Source organism: Camelus dromedarius, chromosome 15, assembly GCF_036321535.1.
Source record: "Camelus dromedarius isolate mCamDro1 chromosome 15, mCamDro1.pat, whole genome shotgun sequence".
Classification (NCBI taxonomy): Eukaryota; Metazoa; Chordata; class Mammalia; order Artiodactyla; family Camelidae; genus Camelus; species Camelus dromedarius.
The window spans coordinates 23,096,402-23,113,857 of NC_087450.1; the positions used below are offsets into that span (position 1 = coordinate 23,096,402).

General features: G+C 36.9%; 1 long non-coding RNA gene across 2 annotated transcripts in view; it reads right to left on the reverse strand.

The window, feature by feature from the left end:
- Positions 1-8,587, reverse strand: part of LOC116157488 (uncharacterized) — a 264,959-nt gene extending 256,372 nt beyond the window's left edge. Inside the window, exons 1-2 of one of the 2 annotated variants that reach the window (XR_010384173.1) lie at positions 8,397-8,587; positions 7,017-7,107 (exon numbers count right to left, since the gene is read on the reverse strand). This is a non-coding gene — a long non-coding RNA (uncharacterized LOC116157488). Of the gene's footprint in view, positions 1-7,016; positions 7,212-8,396 lie in introns of those variants that run through there. The other variant, XR_004141589.2, reaches the window with a different exon arrangement.
- Between the last annotated feature and the right edge of the window lie 8,869 nt (positions 8,588-17,456).

Sequence of the window (17,456 nt, forward strand, 5' to 3'; positions counted from 1 at the left end):
CCAATATTTACCAGTTATTCACCCCTAGAAGAAATCAGAAAATTAAGTAAATGCAGTCTAACCCAGGAAGGAAATTTACCAGAGTATAAAGCAATTATCTGACTTGGCATCTGACCAGAATGCTCAGGTTAACTAGAATTCAATAAGGAATTTTACCCTTGCAAAATGACCTTGACTTCGTAATCATCTTGGTCTATCTTTAAGAGTTTCTGTGAAAATGCACTTGTAATTTTTAAAAAGAAACCTGAGGTTTCTAATGTTCTACAAGTGCATTAGAAATAGCCAACACTAACTAACCACCACTGGCATTTTTCAATCAAGGACTTGCCATCCAGAATCTTCAATAAGGTTGGAAATACTTTTTGAGTTCAGGGTAATCTTCAAAAATCTTCAAAATAATATAAAAGAAAGAAAATAAACTAGCAACAAGAAAGTAAAGCTTTCTCTAATATTTTGGTTGAAGTATGGGTTTGGTCTTTAATTCAGATGAATAGAAAGCCTTATAAGTAATTGTCACAGAAACAAAATAAGTTACTATAAAATAAGTTGCTATAAAACAAAGTAAGTTGTTCTAAATTTGATGCACATCAATTTATTTGACCATGAGCTATCCCTATTGGTCATTAAATCAAACTAAAACATTGAACATAATTATGTAGTTGTTCAGATATTTTGGAGAGGTTTATTCAGTCAGTCAGTAATCATTTATGGAGTCCTTATTTCATGCAAAAACTATTCTGGGGGCACAGAGTCAAATGTTATAAAGCCTTCACTCAGAGAACTCACAGCCCAACGAGACACCTACAGATGAATATAAATCAATCTTCACTCTTCTAACCTAACTAGCTCTTATAAACACAAACAATAAGGTACATGAATTCTAAGACATATTTATTACCACCCACAAAACAAAACACTGTTTTAGTCTGCAGATAGCACATATAGAAATGAAACCAGTCACACTCTTCCACTGCTTTGGTCTCAAGAACTTAAACAATGTATTTTAAGAATGTGAAGTGATGTAAGCCTATTTTAAAGTTACCACTCTATTTTCTACATCAAAGACTAAGCATTACATTTACATGTGGTCAATCCTATTGACATGATTTGAGCTCCTTTTCTGGGGACAAATGGCCATTCACAGATACAGATGCCAATGCCTAACGTATTTAGTTCTAGCATCCACCTGAAGTTAGTGGCAAAGAAATTTTAAAAATTGAGATTCTGTTCAAAGGAATGTGATAAATTTTACATTTTTTTGTGGTTTCACATGAACTCTGCAAAATAAAAGGATTGGGGACATTTTTCTACATATATTGCATTATATGTATGCATATGTTTAGGTAAAAGAGAAATGTAATAACCAGTTAGAATGATAAGTTTATGTATTTCTTTTTATGTTTAATGGGAAGTGGGTAAGAAAGTATGTTTGATATAGGGTCTGTTTAGAAATTCTACATTGATCCTTAACTTTCTCTCAAAAATTCCCAGATTTCTTCAACAATGAGTCTGCTGGCTATGATCTTTCTGGAAAAAAAAAAAAAAAAAAAAAAAAAAAAAAAACAGGGAGGGGCAGCCAAAGTAGGAGGCATAAGTCCTCCTGAATGAACCCAGGTACTTTCAATCAGACAGACAGATGGCCACATATCATGGTTTGCAAACACTGGTTGCTGGGAAATCTAGAAGAGTCACCTAGAATACTCGACATGGAAAGTCAGGTAATATTGTTGCTATGGACTGAAAAGTATCACCCCAAATTCATATGTTGAAGCCCTAACCCCCAATATAATGGTATTTGAAGACAGAGCCTTTCAGAGGTATTAGGTTTCAGGGAGGCAAAGAGGGTGGGGCCTTCAGTATGGAATTAGTGCCCTTATAAGAAGAGACACTAGAGATCTTGCTATCTCTGTCATGTGAGAACACAGGAAAAAGGCAGCTTTCTACAAGTCAGGAAAAGAGTACTCACCAGACTCCAACCATACAACACCCTGATCTAGATTATAAAACTGTGATAAAAGTAATTTCTTTTGTTTAAGCCATGCAGTGTATGGTACTTCATTATGGCAGTCCAAGTAGATGAAGATAGTTGTCTAAATTTTTTAGCATTGAATTTGGAAGAAAATAGTAATTATGCTACAAATTCATAACCACAAGTCTTTTAATCTATGCTTCTGAATTGGGAGGTTATTTTAAAAGAATATATATATGTATCCAACTCATTCGTCTACTTTCTGACTATTCAGCTTCCTGGATATCAACAAGAATAAATTTTTCTGTGTGCAATAAAATAAAAATGGATATCTTTTCCCAAATCTAGGAAAACCTGAGACTCTATCACAAAGTATAAACACCATAAAGAATTTCAGTTACAGGGATATAATGATGATTATTTCACACTCCTGAATACCTATCGAAATTTTATAGAATCTTAAGCTTCCCTTCACTCATGATACTGGAGTCTAATGAATGTGCTGACATCCTTTTGTCTGATTCCCTAAGCTCCATTCCTGTATCAAACCATCAGACAGTAAAGCACACTTACCACATTATCTCAGCCCTTCAAAGAATTGCTTTCACTAAGGCACAACTTAATGTAATGTTCTTTGCCTCTATCAAAGGTCGATACAAGAACCATTAGTTTGGGACAATGTTTCTTTAGGTTTGAAGATTTTATTCCTAGATGTTCTCTGTACAAGGACTCAAGAAACAAATTTCCACTCTTTTTTTTTTTTTTTGCCAGAAAAAAAACTGTTCTCACATCTTCCTTTTCTCAAAAAATACAAATAAAGGTTGTTAAACTTTCTGCGTTTCTTCTTTTTTTTCTTTTCCTTAACATCTGAAAATTTAAAGCCAAATCTCATTGCTGTTATCTGGTTATGTGTAATCTATTTCATTAGGGCGCAAAAAAAGTCTTCTACACTTGGGATATACAATGCAACATACATTTTAATAATATGAGTAAGCATTTCTTTAAGACACATGATACGGTAGCTGAAACAGAGTAATTTCCTTTACGCAGGGATTCTACCTTATATTTTACCACAGCTTTTCACTGATGCCTTTCAAAATAATCAAAAACCAAAAGCAACTATTTCCATACGGCATTTGAAACACTGTGAGATCAGAGAAGTGGCTTGCACTTAATGGGCATATACTGAGCTAAATTAAGGCAAAGTGCGAAATGCACTACAGTACAGTCAGTACAATCCAAATAATAAGGCCATATCACTAAATTTATAGCAGAAAATATGTTGCACAGTGCCTCACAAGTCAAGCAATGTAATTCCTAAAAATAATTTGAATAGGAAATCCTCCACATTAGTCATATATTACAAAATTAGAAAAATACTACTGGAAAAAATATATATCTAAAGATATTGACTTTAGGCTTTTCCCAAAGAATGGTAAAGTTCCTAGCAAATATTGCTATAAGAAGATGAAACACTCTGTACAGAGAGCTTCCAGTTACCTGTTAAGCACCTCACTTTTAAAAAAGAAGAGATTATCAAAGCATTACAAGATATTTGAGGGATGTTCCTTAATGAAAACAGAAAAGAAAATAAGTAAACAGGAAAAAGGCACCTTGGAAAGCTGAAGAAAGTATGAATACTTTATTGTTAATGGTCTCAGAGAAATGAGAAGTTATTGAAATCGTGATGTAAAAGCAGATTGCTATAAAATAGAAACAGAGACCAAGAAAAATATATATATAACTGGACAGCAAAAAAAAAAAAAAGAAATTCAAGAGAAGGGTTGGAAGATAAAATTGGAAAAATTTATCAGAAATACAGAACCAAAAAAAAAAAAAAAAAAAGAAAAAGAAACACAGAATCAAAAAGATAATAACTGAAAAACAAAGGAGAAAAAAAGAGAAAATCATTGTATCAATCCAGGTATTCCAACATTCAACTAATTAGAGCACTAACATTCAGAGTCAAAGCACAGAAAAAGTAGAGGGGAGCAAATTATCAAAGAAATATTATACTGTAAGAGTCAACTATACACCAATAATTTTTTTTAATTTTTAAATGAGAAAAATATTTTAAAAGGAAATATTACAAGAAAATTGTCCAAAAGAAATTGAGTTTCCAGATTGAAAACATCTTCCAAGTGTCTAGCACAATGAATGAAAAAAATCCAAACCAAGGTGACTGTCACGAAATTTAAAAACAGTAAAGATAAAGGAAAGATGCTAAAAGCAACCAGAGGAGGAAAAAAAATGGTAACAAAGAATAAGGAATCAGAATAATATGTGACTTTTCAATAGCAACACTGACAGCCAGAGATAATGAGGGAATGGTTTCAACATTTTAATCTAAAGGAACGTTATTTCCAACACCAGATTTTATACAAAAATCAAATCAAATTTTATACAAGCACCCTTCCTCTCTTCTCCCCACCTCTTGCTCCCGTTTCCTGCTTTGAGTGCAGATGTGACAGCAGAGATGGAGCAGATGTTTTTTGACCATCCAAACCATGCATGAGCATGGAGTAACAGAGACAAGCAGCCAGGATCCTTGATGACTTTGGAGCTACCATAACTGCAGAGAACTAGCTCTCTGCTACTTTCATACCAGCAAAAAGTCAACTCATTGCTTGTGTAAGCGCCTGTTGTTTTGGTGTCTTTTATGTATGAGCAGCCAAGGGCAATTTATAACCCATACATATGAATCCAAGAAATGGCCTTTATCAGATTAGGAAGGTATAGAAATTCTTAGTATGACAAGGAGAAGTTGCAAACTGACAGTTGTATATCTGACTGAGAGAGCAACCAGTCCATACTGGAGCAGGAAAACTGAAATGATATATTAAGAGGTATTTTACAACTCTGTCAGTGAATTTATGTATACAATGAAGCGAAGACATACATACAATGCAGTTATTAACTCCAATAAAAACAAAATTTATACAAAAAGACAGTAAAATAATTGTATGGCATGTAATTTCAGTGGTGAACAATATTTAACAACAAGGGTCATCATAAGATGAAACTAGTGGTTTTCAACCAGGCAATTTTGTCCTCCAGGAGATATCTGGCAATGTCTAGAGATATTTTTGGTTATCACAACTAGGTTGTGTTCCTGAGCACTGAGTTACAGATCTGTGATAACAGTACTGCTCATGTGTCCTTTAACAAACTTGAGAATCTATGTGCTTGTGATATGTGTGTCCTTTAATAATGTAGGTCTGAGAGCAGAGGCCACTCTTTCCCAGCTGTAAGAGTGGTACTGATAAGGATGCCACATCTTCAAATCCTTACTTTGAACTCACCCTACTTACCTTTAATTCAACTGAATTTGGCTCGCACCTAATGAACCTACTGAAACTTATCTTGAAATTCATCAGTAGCATCCTAAGCTATGAAACCAACAGAATACTACCAAGACATAATCTTTCTGTATCAATTTCATGGACTCATCTCAGCTCCTTGAAACTCTCCCTTTCCTAGACTTTGATGGCAATACTCTATTTTTTTCAACTCTCTCTGTGGTTACCATTTATGTTTCCCTTACTGAGACAGACTGATAATACCAGATTACATTTATAAAAGTCAAAAAACTTAATTATATGTATGCATGTAAGGATGGATCAACAGATCAAAAGATCAGTGGACTGATGGATCAATGACTAAAGAAAACAATGTCTTGACTATTTGATTAAATACTAGAATGACATACCTTTATTAATGTAGAATGCTGATGCAACCTTGAAAAGGATATTCATTTTATAGTAAACACACACACACATATATATACACATATGTATTCACTGTTTGTATGTATTATACGTATATACTGAATGTCAACATTGTGATATTTTTATATCACGAAAGCACTTCCCAAACTATTTTCTACATATTCCACAAGGTTGGTTCACCAGCTATTCAACAACTATTCATGGGCTATGAATCCAGCACTCTTCAAAGCATTAGGGATACAAAAGAGAAAAAAATATTATTTTATTTATTTCCTTCATAGGTTTTTTATTTGCTCATATGGTCTTACATGTTTTTGTTGAGATTATTCCTAGGAATTTCACATTTTACAACTTCAGTGTATTTTCTGTTCTTTTTAATGTTTATTACTGATAAAGATATTGACTTACAATATCTCTTTGAAAACAGCTGCTTTACCAAATGTTCTGAACTGCAGTATTTTTCCCATTGATTTGCCTTGCTTTGCTTGGGAAATATTAATGGATATTAATACCACCTTCAAACAGCTTTTGTAGATACTAAAAGCTTGCAGTCAAATATGCTCTCTCGGTTTACAAAGAAGTAAGTTGTTTCTTGTCTTTTCATTTCTTTCTAGTACTCTTAATGAAATATTTAAAAAGTGGATATATTAGTTACTTTTATTCTCTCTCAGATACTTATGGGTGGGAACTCAATACAAAACAACTTTTGCATCACTTTTTAGCATGCATTTTTTTAAGTTTTCTGATTTTCTCTCTGCCCCTGCCTATGCACGACTTAATAAAGTGCATATAAAGTACATTAGTATCTTTTATTCATAATAACTTAAGTGAGAAAGAACTTTTTAAGAATTATCTTTTTCTCAGGCAAAGGAATGATCTAATTACACACTGAACTTATAATACTAAGTTCAGATAATTTAATTAAGATGTCAAATAAATTACAGTATTATAAACTGTTTTATTTTAAAACTACAGTTTTTCATTACTTGGTTTAATATTTAGAATTTTTCTAGTGCTCATTAGAAGACTTTATTATTCTATTATAAGCATCATGAGAATACAATTTATACTATTAAAATACTACTATATCTATGATTCATTATAGAATTTCCTGCTACTAAGCTCCAGAATTGTAAGATTACAGTAAAACATGCAAACAGACACACACAACTTACTTATTGATGACTCTGAAACTCTTAACCCACTTTCTCTCTCCAAATTTTTCTTATTCTACCTCTAACTAACCAGACTTGGTAATTAAGAGGGAGAGAAATTATATAAAAATAAATATTTTTTTCAGAGAAATCTGTTTTACCTACCTTGTCTTTTCATCAATACTCTTTCTGTATCCTCAGGCTTCTTATTTCCTTACAAGAATTGCATCCTGTCCTCAAAGGCAACAGCAACAACCTAGGAATTTTTTTAGGAAAAACAGGAACTTTATTAGCTCAGTCAGTCAAACAACTGAAGACAACTGGCTCCTCCCCACCAACCATTTCCAATCAACCCATACAAGCACACCCACTTTCAATCTAGGTCCCATTTTATTAAAGAACCACCTAATGCAGTAAGCAATTTGCCAATACAATGATCTACGTCAATGTGTTGAAGTATCAACTAGTAATAACACCCCTGACTGCATTGAGGTTTTGTCTAAAACTCACAGGGATTACCAGTTTAAAAAAATATAATATTAACCAAATCAATTACTCATTTCCTCCTCTATGACAACAAATAAATGACTTGACCTTTGCTTTACTAAATTAACTCAATCTCTGTCTCCAGGACATTGAAACATCAACTCATCGAAAAAAAGAAAAAATCAAACCGGTTGTAGTCAAAATTTCATATTGAAGTTTGGGGCTAAAATAATTAAATGGACAATATACTCTGTACTCTTTGTTTTATCTTCTTGTCATTGTCTCACTAACAATTTGCATTCAGTTATTTAGGGTACAAGTTAAGAGCCTTGAAAACATCAAACAATATTCATCAGTTGGGTCACATCTGAGTCACACCTTCAAAAAAGGTCAAAATACACATTAAAAGAATTTTGCTCTGTGGAGGGAAAGAGGAGAGAGAGGTGGAGAGGGAAAGAGAACTTTCTGGTGTCTCTTCTGACACACACACTAACCTTATTGGACTAAGGCCTGCCCCTTTGGACCTCATTTAAACTTAAGTACATCCTTAGACGTCTCATCCTCAAACACAGCCACAGTAGGAGTTAGGGCTTCAACATACCAATTTTGAGGGGACAAGTACATTCAGTCCATAACATTCCCTAAGGTCGCACAGTTAATAAGTTGTAGACCCATGACTGAGAAACCACGAGACTCCAGCACCTGAGCTCTTATCCGTATTACCTACTTACATTGAGTTCCTTACAACAAGTTTTCACTGCACATTAACTAGATTAAAATTAATCATAGGTATTTTCCCCCACAAGAAATATCTATCTATCTACATCTATATCTCTATACCTACATCTGTATTTTATATCGAGGGGAGGAGACTAGAAAAGAAGGCAGCCCCTATACTGCGCCCACCTCAGCGGCAGCTTCTTGTTCCACAGGGTTAAGGAAGAAACTGAGGAAATAAAAGTTGTTTGGAATAATCCAGGCGTGGTTGCTTCGTCTGTTTCCAGCACAATGGATTAAGTCAGGTGTGAAACCCCCTCACGCCCGCAGGCAGCCTCATACCCGAGTCAGCTTCAGACTGTGTCCTGGAACCATGGAGCGGAGAAAGCACCCTTTCATCCCTGTTCTTCGGGTTGCTGGCGACCTCTTAGAGACGGAATAACAAGCCGTCAGAGCCACACGCCCAGAGTGTCGGAGAAGATACCAAGCTGCTCGCCAGGAACGGTCCTGACGCGCTGGGCTCCACTCTGACACAGGTCCGGAACGACTGGAGGTGGGAGACCGGATCCAAAGGTTTGCAACGCCTGCTGGGTACCAGGCACTTCCGGCCTCCGGGGCCGCTCGGCTGTGAACAGCCTCTCTAGCCCTGCAGTCTCGCCTGCTCTCGGCACCGCGCAGCCTCCAGGATGGAAAGTCAGGAGTACTAGTGTGACCGCATCTTGCTCTTATCTTCGCTTTCCAGTTTTATTATCCCGGGGAAAAGAATGTTCTATTACAAGTTACATTGCCTAACTTGAAAACCATCCTACAATTTTCTTCCATAAATTCGTAAGTATTCTACAGGCGTCACACTAAACCCTCTTTGCCCCGTATCACTGGGTTTGTGCCATAGATAACGCCAAACTAGAGGTTTCATTTTTCAACGTGGTAAATAAACACTGTATCATAGTTTCTCAAGTTAATTGAAATCATTATCTTTGGCAAGTACACAATTGCCTTTATTTCTATCCATTCTCTCAGTCTTGAAAGCTTACCTATTTCTACAATTAACACATATGTGGAAAGCATTTAACAACACATTTTATTTCAGTACCATTATTGAAAAACCCTAACATTCAGTGACTACTATTGTTGCTTAAGTCAAATTGCCCTTCATGCTCTGTAAATGTTATGGCTATCTTAATTTTCTTTGGTGATTTTGAGACAAGTTCTCTAATATAATTGGCATTGACATTAATTCCACAAATAGAACTATCATGTAAAGCAGATGAAATCCTAACATAATTTTGAGACCATTTTATTAGATCCTGTAAAACAAGCATATGGTTCTACAGAAAGCAGTAGGTTGGATTTCAGCAAAAATTTAGAGTAAATATGACATTTCCTGATGGATGTATTTTAAAATTTAAGTTATAGAAGTTATAATGTGTCCTTTTATAGGAATGTTTAAAACTTTCCTTTTCTTTAGTATATAGTTGTGGGCGCACCCAAGTGACATCCTTCAAAGTCCAACGACCCCCATTTCTGGGCTGTCAGATGTCTGTCTGTGATCCCGCAACAGATAAAGTACATTCTTTACTGGATGTGTTTCCCCTAACAAACTAATAGCCGTAGGTAATGCCTAATCTCACAATAGCTCAGGCTGGTTTGTTTCAGCTCACCTTATGAGAGTCTTAAACCCCACTGCCCTTCACAGACCCTAAATTTCTTACCGTACATACAACCAATCAGAGACTTGTGCACAAGCCGATCAGGCACCTTGTGACCCGACCTTATGAAATATCCCAACAACTGGCCCTCAGGGCTTACACAGGCACCTCTTGTCCGTGTGGCCCACAGTTGTCTATGGCAGCATAGTCTAATAAGACCCTTTTTTATTGTCATACTTTATCACTGGTAAATACTTTTACCAACCCAAGTGTTGCTGGCTCACCGACCAGCCACCCGGTTGTGTTCCCCAACAACAGTCGTCTACATAGAGTGAACTGTGGACAGTATTTACAGAAATGTACCCCCAAAGCAGGCTAGCCCTCAGCCAATGCATGATCCCACCACTATTTGTACTTAGAGTAAACATATTTTGGTCTTTTTCCTCAGTTCCTAACACAGACTTTCTAAAGTCCTTAGAATTTCCTGAGTGATGGAGTAAAGGGAACATCTTTTGTGATTCATAACAAGCCCCTTTCAACTATACCTTAGTGTATGGTAATGAAGTGACTCTTGGGAGGTGGTGGTTGGGGCTAGATAGCTTCTGGATGGGGGGTGGTTGCCAGAGGAACCAATCATGTGACTAGAGGATTGGAATTTACAGCCCTACCCTCAGATCTCTGGGAAAGGGGCTGGAGATTGGGTTTAATCACCAATAGCCAATGGTTTAATCAATCATTGCTATGTAATGGAAGCACTGTAAAAACTCCTAAATGATAGCATTCAGAGAACCACCAAGTCAGTGAACACATCTAGAGATTGGGAGGGTGTTGTGTCTAGAAACAGCACGGAAGCTTTAACTTCCTTAGGGGAAGTCCCTCCTCCCCATGGGAATCTTCCCCTATAACTTGCCCAATGCATCTCTACCATTTGGCTGTGAAACCAAGTCTCCCTAAAACCGAGTTCCCCTGATGAGTTTATGATTAACCTTTCTATCCAAAATTTTATTCCCTTTTTTGTCCCACCTCTGTTTCCCTCAGGATTAAGGAATATCAAAGAAAGGGGAGATTGAAACCAAGCAGGACACTGCAGGGCCCTCCCACTTACAAAAGCCCCTCCATATCCCCTGTTTCTGTTGGTAGAAAAAGGCTTCAGTCTTCTAGGCCTTCCCTGAGCTCCAAAGAGCAGACTCAAGAAGTCATTAATTAGGGAAGCGAGGGAAAACTGAAACAAAAGAAAAGCAGTCAAGCAAGAAAAGCTTAAACAATGGCTCAGTGACAAAACAGAGTCCTAGTTCCTCCTCAAGGGATATACATAATAATCTGACGGTATCTGTGAGTTGTTCTGTAGAACCTAAGACCCCCATCCAGGTGGAGGATGGTGACTCCATGCTAGACCACAAGCATGTAGACTTCAGACTGGTTTGAACCAGAAGGTTGATGATTAAGATCCCCAAAACATTACCCTGTTACCTCACCATCAACCAATCAGAAAAAAGTCCACAAGCTGCACCCCTCACCCCAAATGTTGTCTTTTAAAAGCCTTCCCTGAAAGCCACCAGGCAGTTCCACTCTTCTGAGCATGAACTGTTAGTTCTCCTTGTGTAGCACCCTGAAATAAACATTATCTTTCCTTCACTACAATAGGGTGTCAGGAGATTGACTGCTGCAGATGGGAGAGTGGACCAGAGTTTGGTTTGGTAACAGCTGTTTCTGAGTTGTATCCTTTATAATTAACCAGTAATAGAAAGTAAACTGTTTTCCTGAGTTCTGTGAGCCATTCTAGCAAATTATTGAATTCAGGGAAGGGGGTGTGGGTGTGGGTGTGGAAACCCTGATTAGCAGCTAAGTTGGACAAAGTGTGGGTAACCTGGGGACCCAATAGTTGTGACTGGCATCTAAAGTGAGGATATTCTTGTGGTCTGAGGATTTAGTATCAGAATTGATTTGAATTGTAGCACATAATCAGTGTCCAGAGAATCCAAGAATTGTTCATTGGTGTTGGAAAATACCATAGAACACTATAAACATATTTTGAAGACATATATCATGTAAAGGGGTTGAAGCATCATTATAGGCATTGTAGTCTAGGCCAACCTGGTCTAGGCCACCATCACCTCACCTCTCAACACAGCTTTCTCAACCGTCTCTTCTCCTCAGAGCAGCAAACATGATCATTTAAAATAATAAATCATCTACTCAAAATCCTCTTCCCATGATACTAAGAATACAATGAACGCCTTACCATGACATAAAAGATCGGATATTCCCTACCTCTTTAAGTGCTTTTCTTTAACACCTTTCCTCTTTCCTCCTCTTGGACTCTTGTTTTTCCCCGACAAATTCCTCTTCAGGGTCTTCATATTTATTGTTCCTTCAGCCAGATTGACTCCCTCATCATGTCCTTCAGGACTTTACTCAAATATCACATCAGAGAGCCCCTTCCTGATCACTGCTGTGAAAACAATACCCCTCCACCAATGTAACTCCTCTTCTTATTTCTCTTCATAATGAAGATACAAGGTACAAGACAATCTCTACCTCGCCTCCAACAAGGACACAAGCTCTATGCTTGCAGGCACTTTGTTTGGTCCCTGACCATACCTCCAGCTCCTAGACAGAACCCATTAACACACCTGAGTGAGTGAATAAATTCGGCAATGATATTAGGCAACAGTAAAGATAGACTGTTTCATTGCTCCTTTTTCATACATTCAGACCTACCAGAGGTTACAGGTATAAAGACAATGTATTACAAAACATAAGTCAGCGTTTCTCACTGGGGAGCAACTATGCAGCACCTGCATTTGTTACTGTTAAGATCAAACTCTAGGCTCTACTCCAGGCAGAATAAACAGAACTTCTGAAAATGAGACCTGAGAAACTTCATTTTAACAAACTTCATAAAAACTGAATAAACAGAAACATCAATTAAATAGAGCTGGGAGGTCAGCAGGGGTTCTCTCACACCCTGCAAAGATTGGAGAGCCCAACAGAAAGAGAGACCCCTCTTCTTTGCTGGCAATGACTCAGCCAATGAAAAGCCATGAACTCTGTTGCCTGTAGCTCTCCCAACTCCCTAGTCCTCTCTATAAAAGTGCTCTCCTTTCCTTGCCTGCAGGGACTTGCAGGTGGCTGGCCACAGTTGCACATTCCAAACTGCAATTCTCTGCTGGTCCCAAATAAATCTATCTTTTCTGGAGAAATATCTGGCAGTCGATCTGTTTCAGGTCAACACTTCCTTAGAGATTACTTGAAACTGTTGCATTGGAGAATGAGTTTTAAAAGTAAGGCTTTTCAAGGCTCACCATGACCTAATCTGAAGTCCCATCTCCACTGTCTTCACTCAGGGCATACTCTTTGCGAAGTTGCTACAAAACCAACTCCATGATTTTTCCTGAACAAATCCTACCACACACTCTTCACTTAGCTCTTTCGTTCCTTTCAGAATTTATTCCTTAAAAATTTTTCAGACCCCATAAATGCCTACTAAAATTCAGTTCATCTTTAGAAAGCCAGATCAAACAGCCTCTTCTCCACACCAGGGTGGGGGGGATTCTTCAGTGCTCTCATAACACTTCTGCGGTCAGTATTGTATAAAAGTTATTTATGTAAAGATCCAGCTCCTTGATGACTCTAGAGAGTAGGGACAGCTTCATTAACTGATTCATCATTTTGTTTTTATTGCTTTTTTAACAATAAATTCTGCACAGTAAAGATTCATTCAATAAATACTTGCTGAGTTAAAATGTATCTAGGCTATTCTTTTAGGTTTCTTAAGATTTTTACTAGCATAATCCTGATATGAGCTAATGTGAAACAAATATGGGAAAATGTGATGTTGCGAGTCAGGTGATCTAGACTATAAATTCTTTTCTATGCCTGAGTAGATATCCTTCCTTTGGCAAGTCATTTAAGTTTTCTGTGCCATAGCTTAATCATTTAGAGATAGTAGTTCCTGACCATTTCATAGTAATCTTCTTAGGATAAAATTAAAGAAGTATGTATAAGTGCTTCAAAAATACCTTTAGAGGGCTGTACAAATGAAAGTTATTACTACTCTGGTTAACTTCACCTGCATTTAAAATAATAATAATCCCTGATGATGGAAGGTAATAGGCTCCTTGATTGCAAATATCTGAAATCCACTCTAATTAAACAGAAAACCAATTTACCAAAAGGATAGTAGATAGTTCACAGAAACACTGGAAAGATGTAAAGGAGGAGAAGAAATAAAGGAAACCAGAGTGCAGCCAAGATAGCACATAGGAGCAGTATGGATGGATACCATCATCTCTGACACTCATCCATCTAGCAGTGGACTCTGTTGCACTTGAAAACCCACTAGGACAACTCCATGAGTGAACTCAACTCCCTTTGTCTTTGAATGAGTCCCTTAATATTGAATGTTCCATTTGTAATGTCCACTTAGCCAGGCTCTGATACTTGCCTACACTTTAGCTTCCAGGAAGTCAAAGAATTATCTACCCCTTTCACTTCTGTAGTGAGAGGCAGGGCCCACTTACCACTACTGTTAGGGTTATCCCATCATAAGAAAGATGGTTGGATCCTTGGATATTGAGCAGCCAAAAACAACATATGCTTACTATAAGACTCATTTTGCCTATAGGAATATTTAAAATCTTGTTAAATGTTCTGTTTTCCTTGAAATAATTAGAACTCATTGTTGAACTTTACTAAGTACCTATCAGGTACCCAAAAAATTTACTTGAATGAAAATAATGGAAACATGTTTCAAAATAAAAGAGTAAATAAATCTAAAAGATCTGATTACAATAGTATGACAGACAAAGTTATTACACAGATTAATAGCCAGGACTATGTAGAGAAGTGATTTTAAATAACATAAAATCTGGAAATGTATAATGAATAACCCCCAACTGTATCAGAAATCAAATTTAAAACTTTTTTTTTTTTCCTCACAATTTGAAGCTTGGTTTAAATCTCTGTACCAATCTGGGTATTTTATGTATCTTAAATGTAAGAGGGAGAAAATTAAAGAAGAAATTAGCAATATTAAAAGACTATATCAGCATAAAATTATTTATGTCTTCTTGCAAATTTATGTATTACCTATGCTATAGAGCAAGACATTCAATTTTCTGTATTTTTGTATGAGAACCCAAATGATTTAAATGGCTTTATATGGATCTGGAAAAAATGCTTTATTAACTATGGGCACAGCCTAGATTTTTTTCCCAGAGTCTTAGAAACTATGGAAAAGTGTAAGTTGTCATGTCTTCATTGAGGTACTGAGGCACAGTTTCAGCATTTGTAAATACAAGAATAGGAAAGATGCCATATGACCCAACACTGAGCTACCAAGTAAGCTTAGACACACAGATACCCAAGAATTTGCATCTTCTTCAAAATAATTTCTCCCTTTTTAAGTTCTCCCTGTGAAAAGTGAAACTTTTTTCCAGTTCAGATGACTCAGGTTTGCTTGCCTTCAAATGAGCAAAAAGTGAAACTATTCAGTCTTTGAAAAAAAACTCTGCTAACTCAAACCATTGGAAAGTTTAATAAGTATTATCACTCTCACTTTTCCCTGAAGAGATTCAACACAATTATTGCTAGAATTTGCCCTAGATTTTTAGTCAGCTGCAGCAGGAGAATAATAATACTGCCAAAGGAGTTCATTAAAGCTTGTGTTAATAAACTACAACAAAATGAAACAAAAAATGGCCAACAGTTTTCAACTTTTTCTCATTGGCAGTAATTACATTTATTTTTAAACATACGTCACCCCAAGTGACATTGTCCATAATTTTCACATTGGGTTCTCTTTCCAAGACAGTTAACTGACTTCCTGATGTTTCACAGTATGTCAATCCAGACAGCCTATGAAGGTGAGCTTTCTATGTTAGGGCTTAATAATGCCTCACTGTTCTGGAGGCCCCATGTTCAAGATCAAGGCATCATCAGGGTTGGTTTCTGGTGAGTCTTGGCTTGCAGACAGACAACTTCTCACTGTGTCCTCACACAGCCTGTCTCCTTTGTGCAAGAGGAGACAGAGAGTGAGCGCTGGTGTCACTTCTTCTTCTTCTAAGGGCACTGAACCCTATCAGATTAGGGTCCCATCCTTATAACCTCATTTAGCCTTAATCACCTCCTCAAAGGCCCTGTCTCCAAATACAGTCACATTCAGGGTTAGGGCTTCATTCAACATAAGAACTTTGAAGGGACACAAATCAATCCCTCACACTTACTTATTAGGTTTAGTTGAAACTCTACAAATAAGTTTTCCACATATTAAGAACTTCAAACAAGTTATATCTCAGCTTAAAAGTATTCCTCTTATGAACCTTAAGAGTCTTCAGCAGAAACCCAATAAAAGCACGCAATTGTAATGTTATTTATCATAAATCAGAATATGAGAATTTTAAGTTAAAAAGTTACTTCCCAATTCTTGAGGCCATTTATAAGATCATCATTTCAGTACACTGAGTTCTCTGCATTCAGAGTTCGCTTTCCCTAATATTGGAAAAGAGAACAACTTTAATATTAGGCAGCTCCTAATATTCATAGTAGAAAGACAAGAAAATAATATTTAATACGTTCCCCAGGTATCTACAAAATTATAGTCAAATCACTGAGCCCAAATTCAAGACCACAATTTTCATGTGTGCAGCCTCACCTCCCGCCCAAGGAGTCGGGGTCAGACTTTCCAGGTTCAAATTCCAAGCCCATTTATTTTTAGCAGAACGACCTTGTACTAATTACCTGACTTCCAAGTCTTCTTGCTCCCAGCTGGTATTTCTCCTACCTTAGCCTCTCTCATTTCCAGTCATGCCAGCACACACCTAATTCCTCACCTCTGCTCCTGTCCCTTCCGTACCCAGAGAGCTTCCTCCTCCTTCCCTGCTTGACCAGACTGTCATTCTCAAAGCACCAGCTAGAGCTACTCCACAGTCCTTGATTACCCCCAATTTTCTTCAATCTCTAAGTATTCATTACATATTTGCCATAAATCCAGCTCTCTGATGACCTCTCATCAGATTCTACTCACTTATTTTGGTTCCTACCAGTCTGTGTTTCATGTGTGTGAATGCACCATCCCCCCACCCCCATTCGTTCACAGACTCCACTTATTTTGTTTTTTTAATCACCCAGAGCACCTAGCAGAGTATATATTACACGGTAGATACTCAGTAAATATTTCATTGTTCTGTATTGTGTTCAGCTTATGAATCCAAGTTATTTATGAATATTTTGACTAGCCTCGCCTCCCAGCTCTCAGCTTTCAGAAAACATGAATATGCTATTTTTGGATTATCTAGCATAGTGCCTTGGAAATAGCAAACACTCAAGAAAAAATGTGGAATGAAGATTTGTTCTCATTGTCAGAACTTTAAGTGGCCGGCTGAGGCGACCAGGGAAAATAAGAAAAGCGGATCAGGGAGTGGTGCCTTGTCCACATTAACATGTGTACTGATTATGGCTCAGTACAGAAAGTAGCATTTCCTATGTTTAGAAGACAGAAAAGAAAGTTAACTGTTCAGTTGCAAAAAAAAAAATCTGAGAACAGAATTGAAAATCATCCATTTAAATGATACTTTGTGAATAAAGACTTTCTCATCAATAGGACCAAGCCTACTGTATTTTATGTTACAATTTTAAAATACATTTTTTATTCTTATGTTACGTGTCTCAAATGTATTAACTGATTTCTGGAACTTTCCATTATGTCCACTTGGCTCTAAGAGGTCTAAAAGAATCATGATTCCCCACCTTT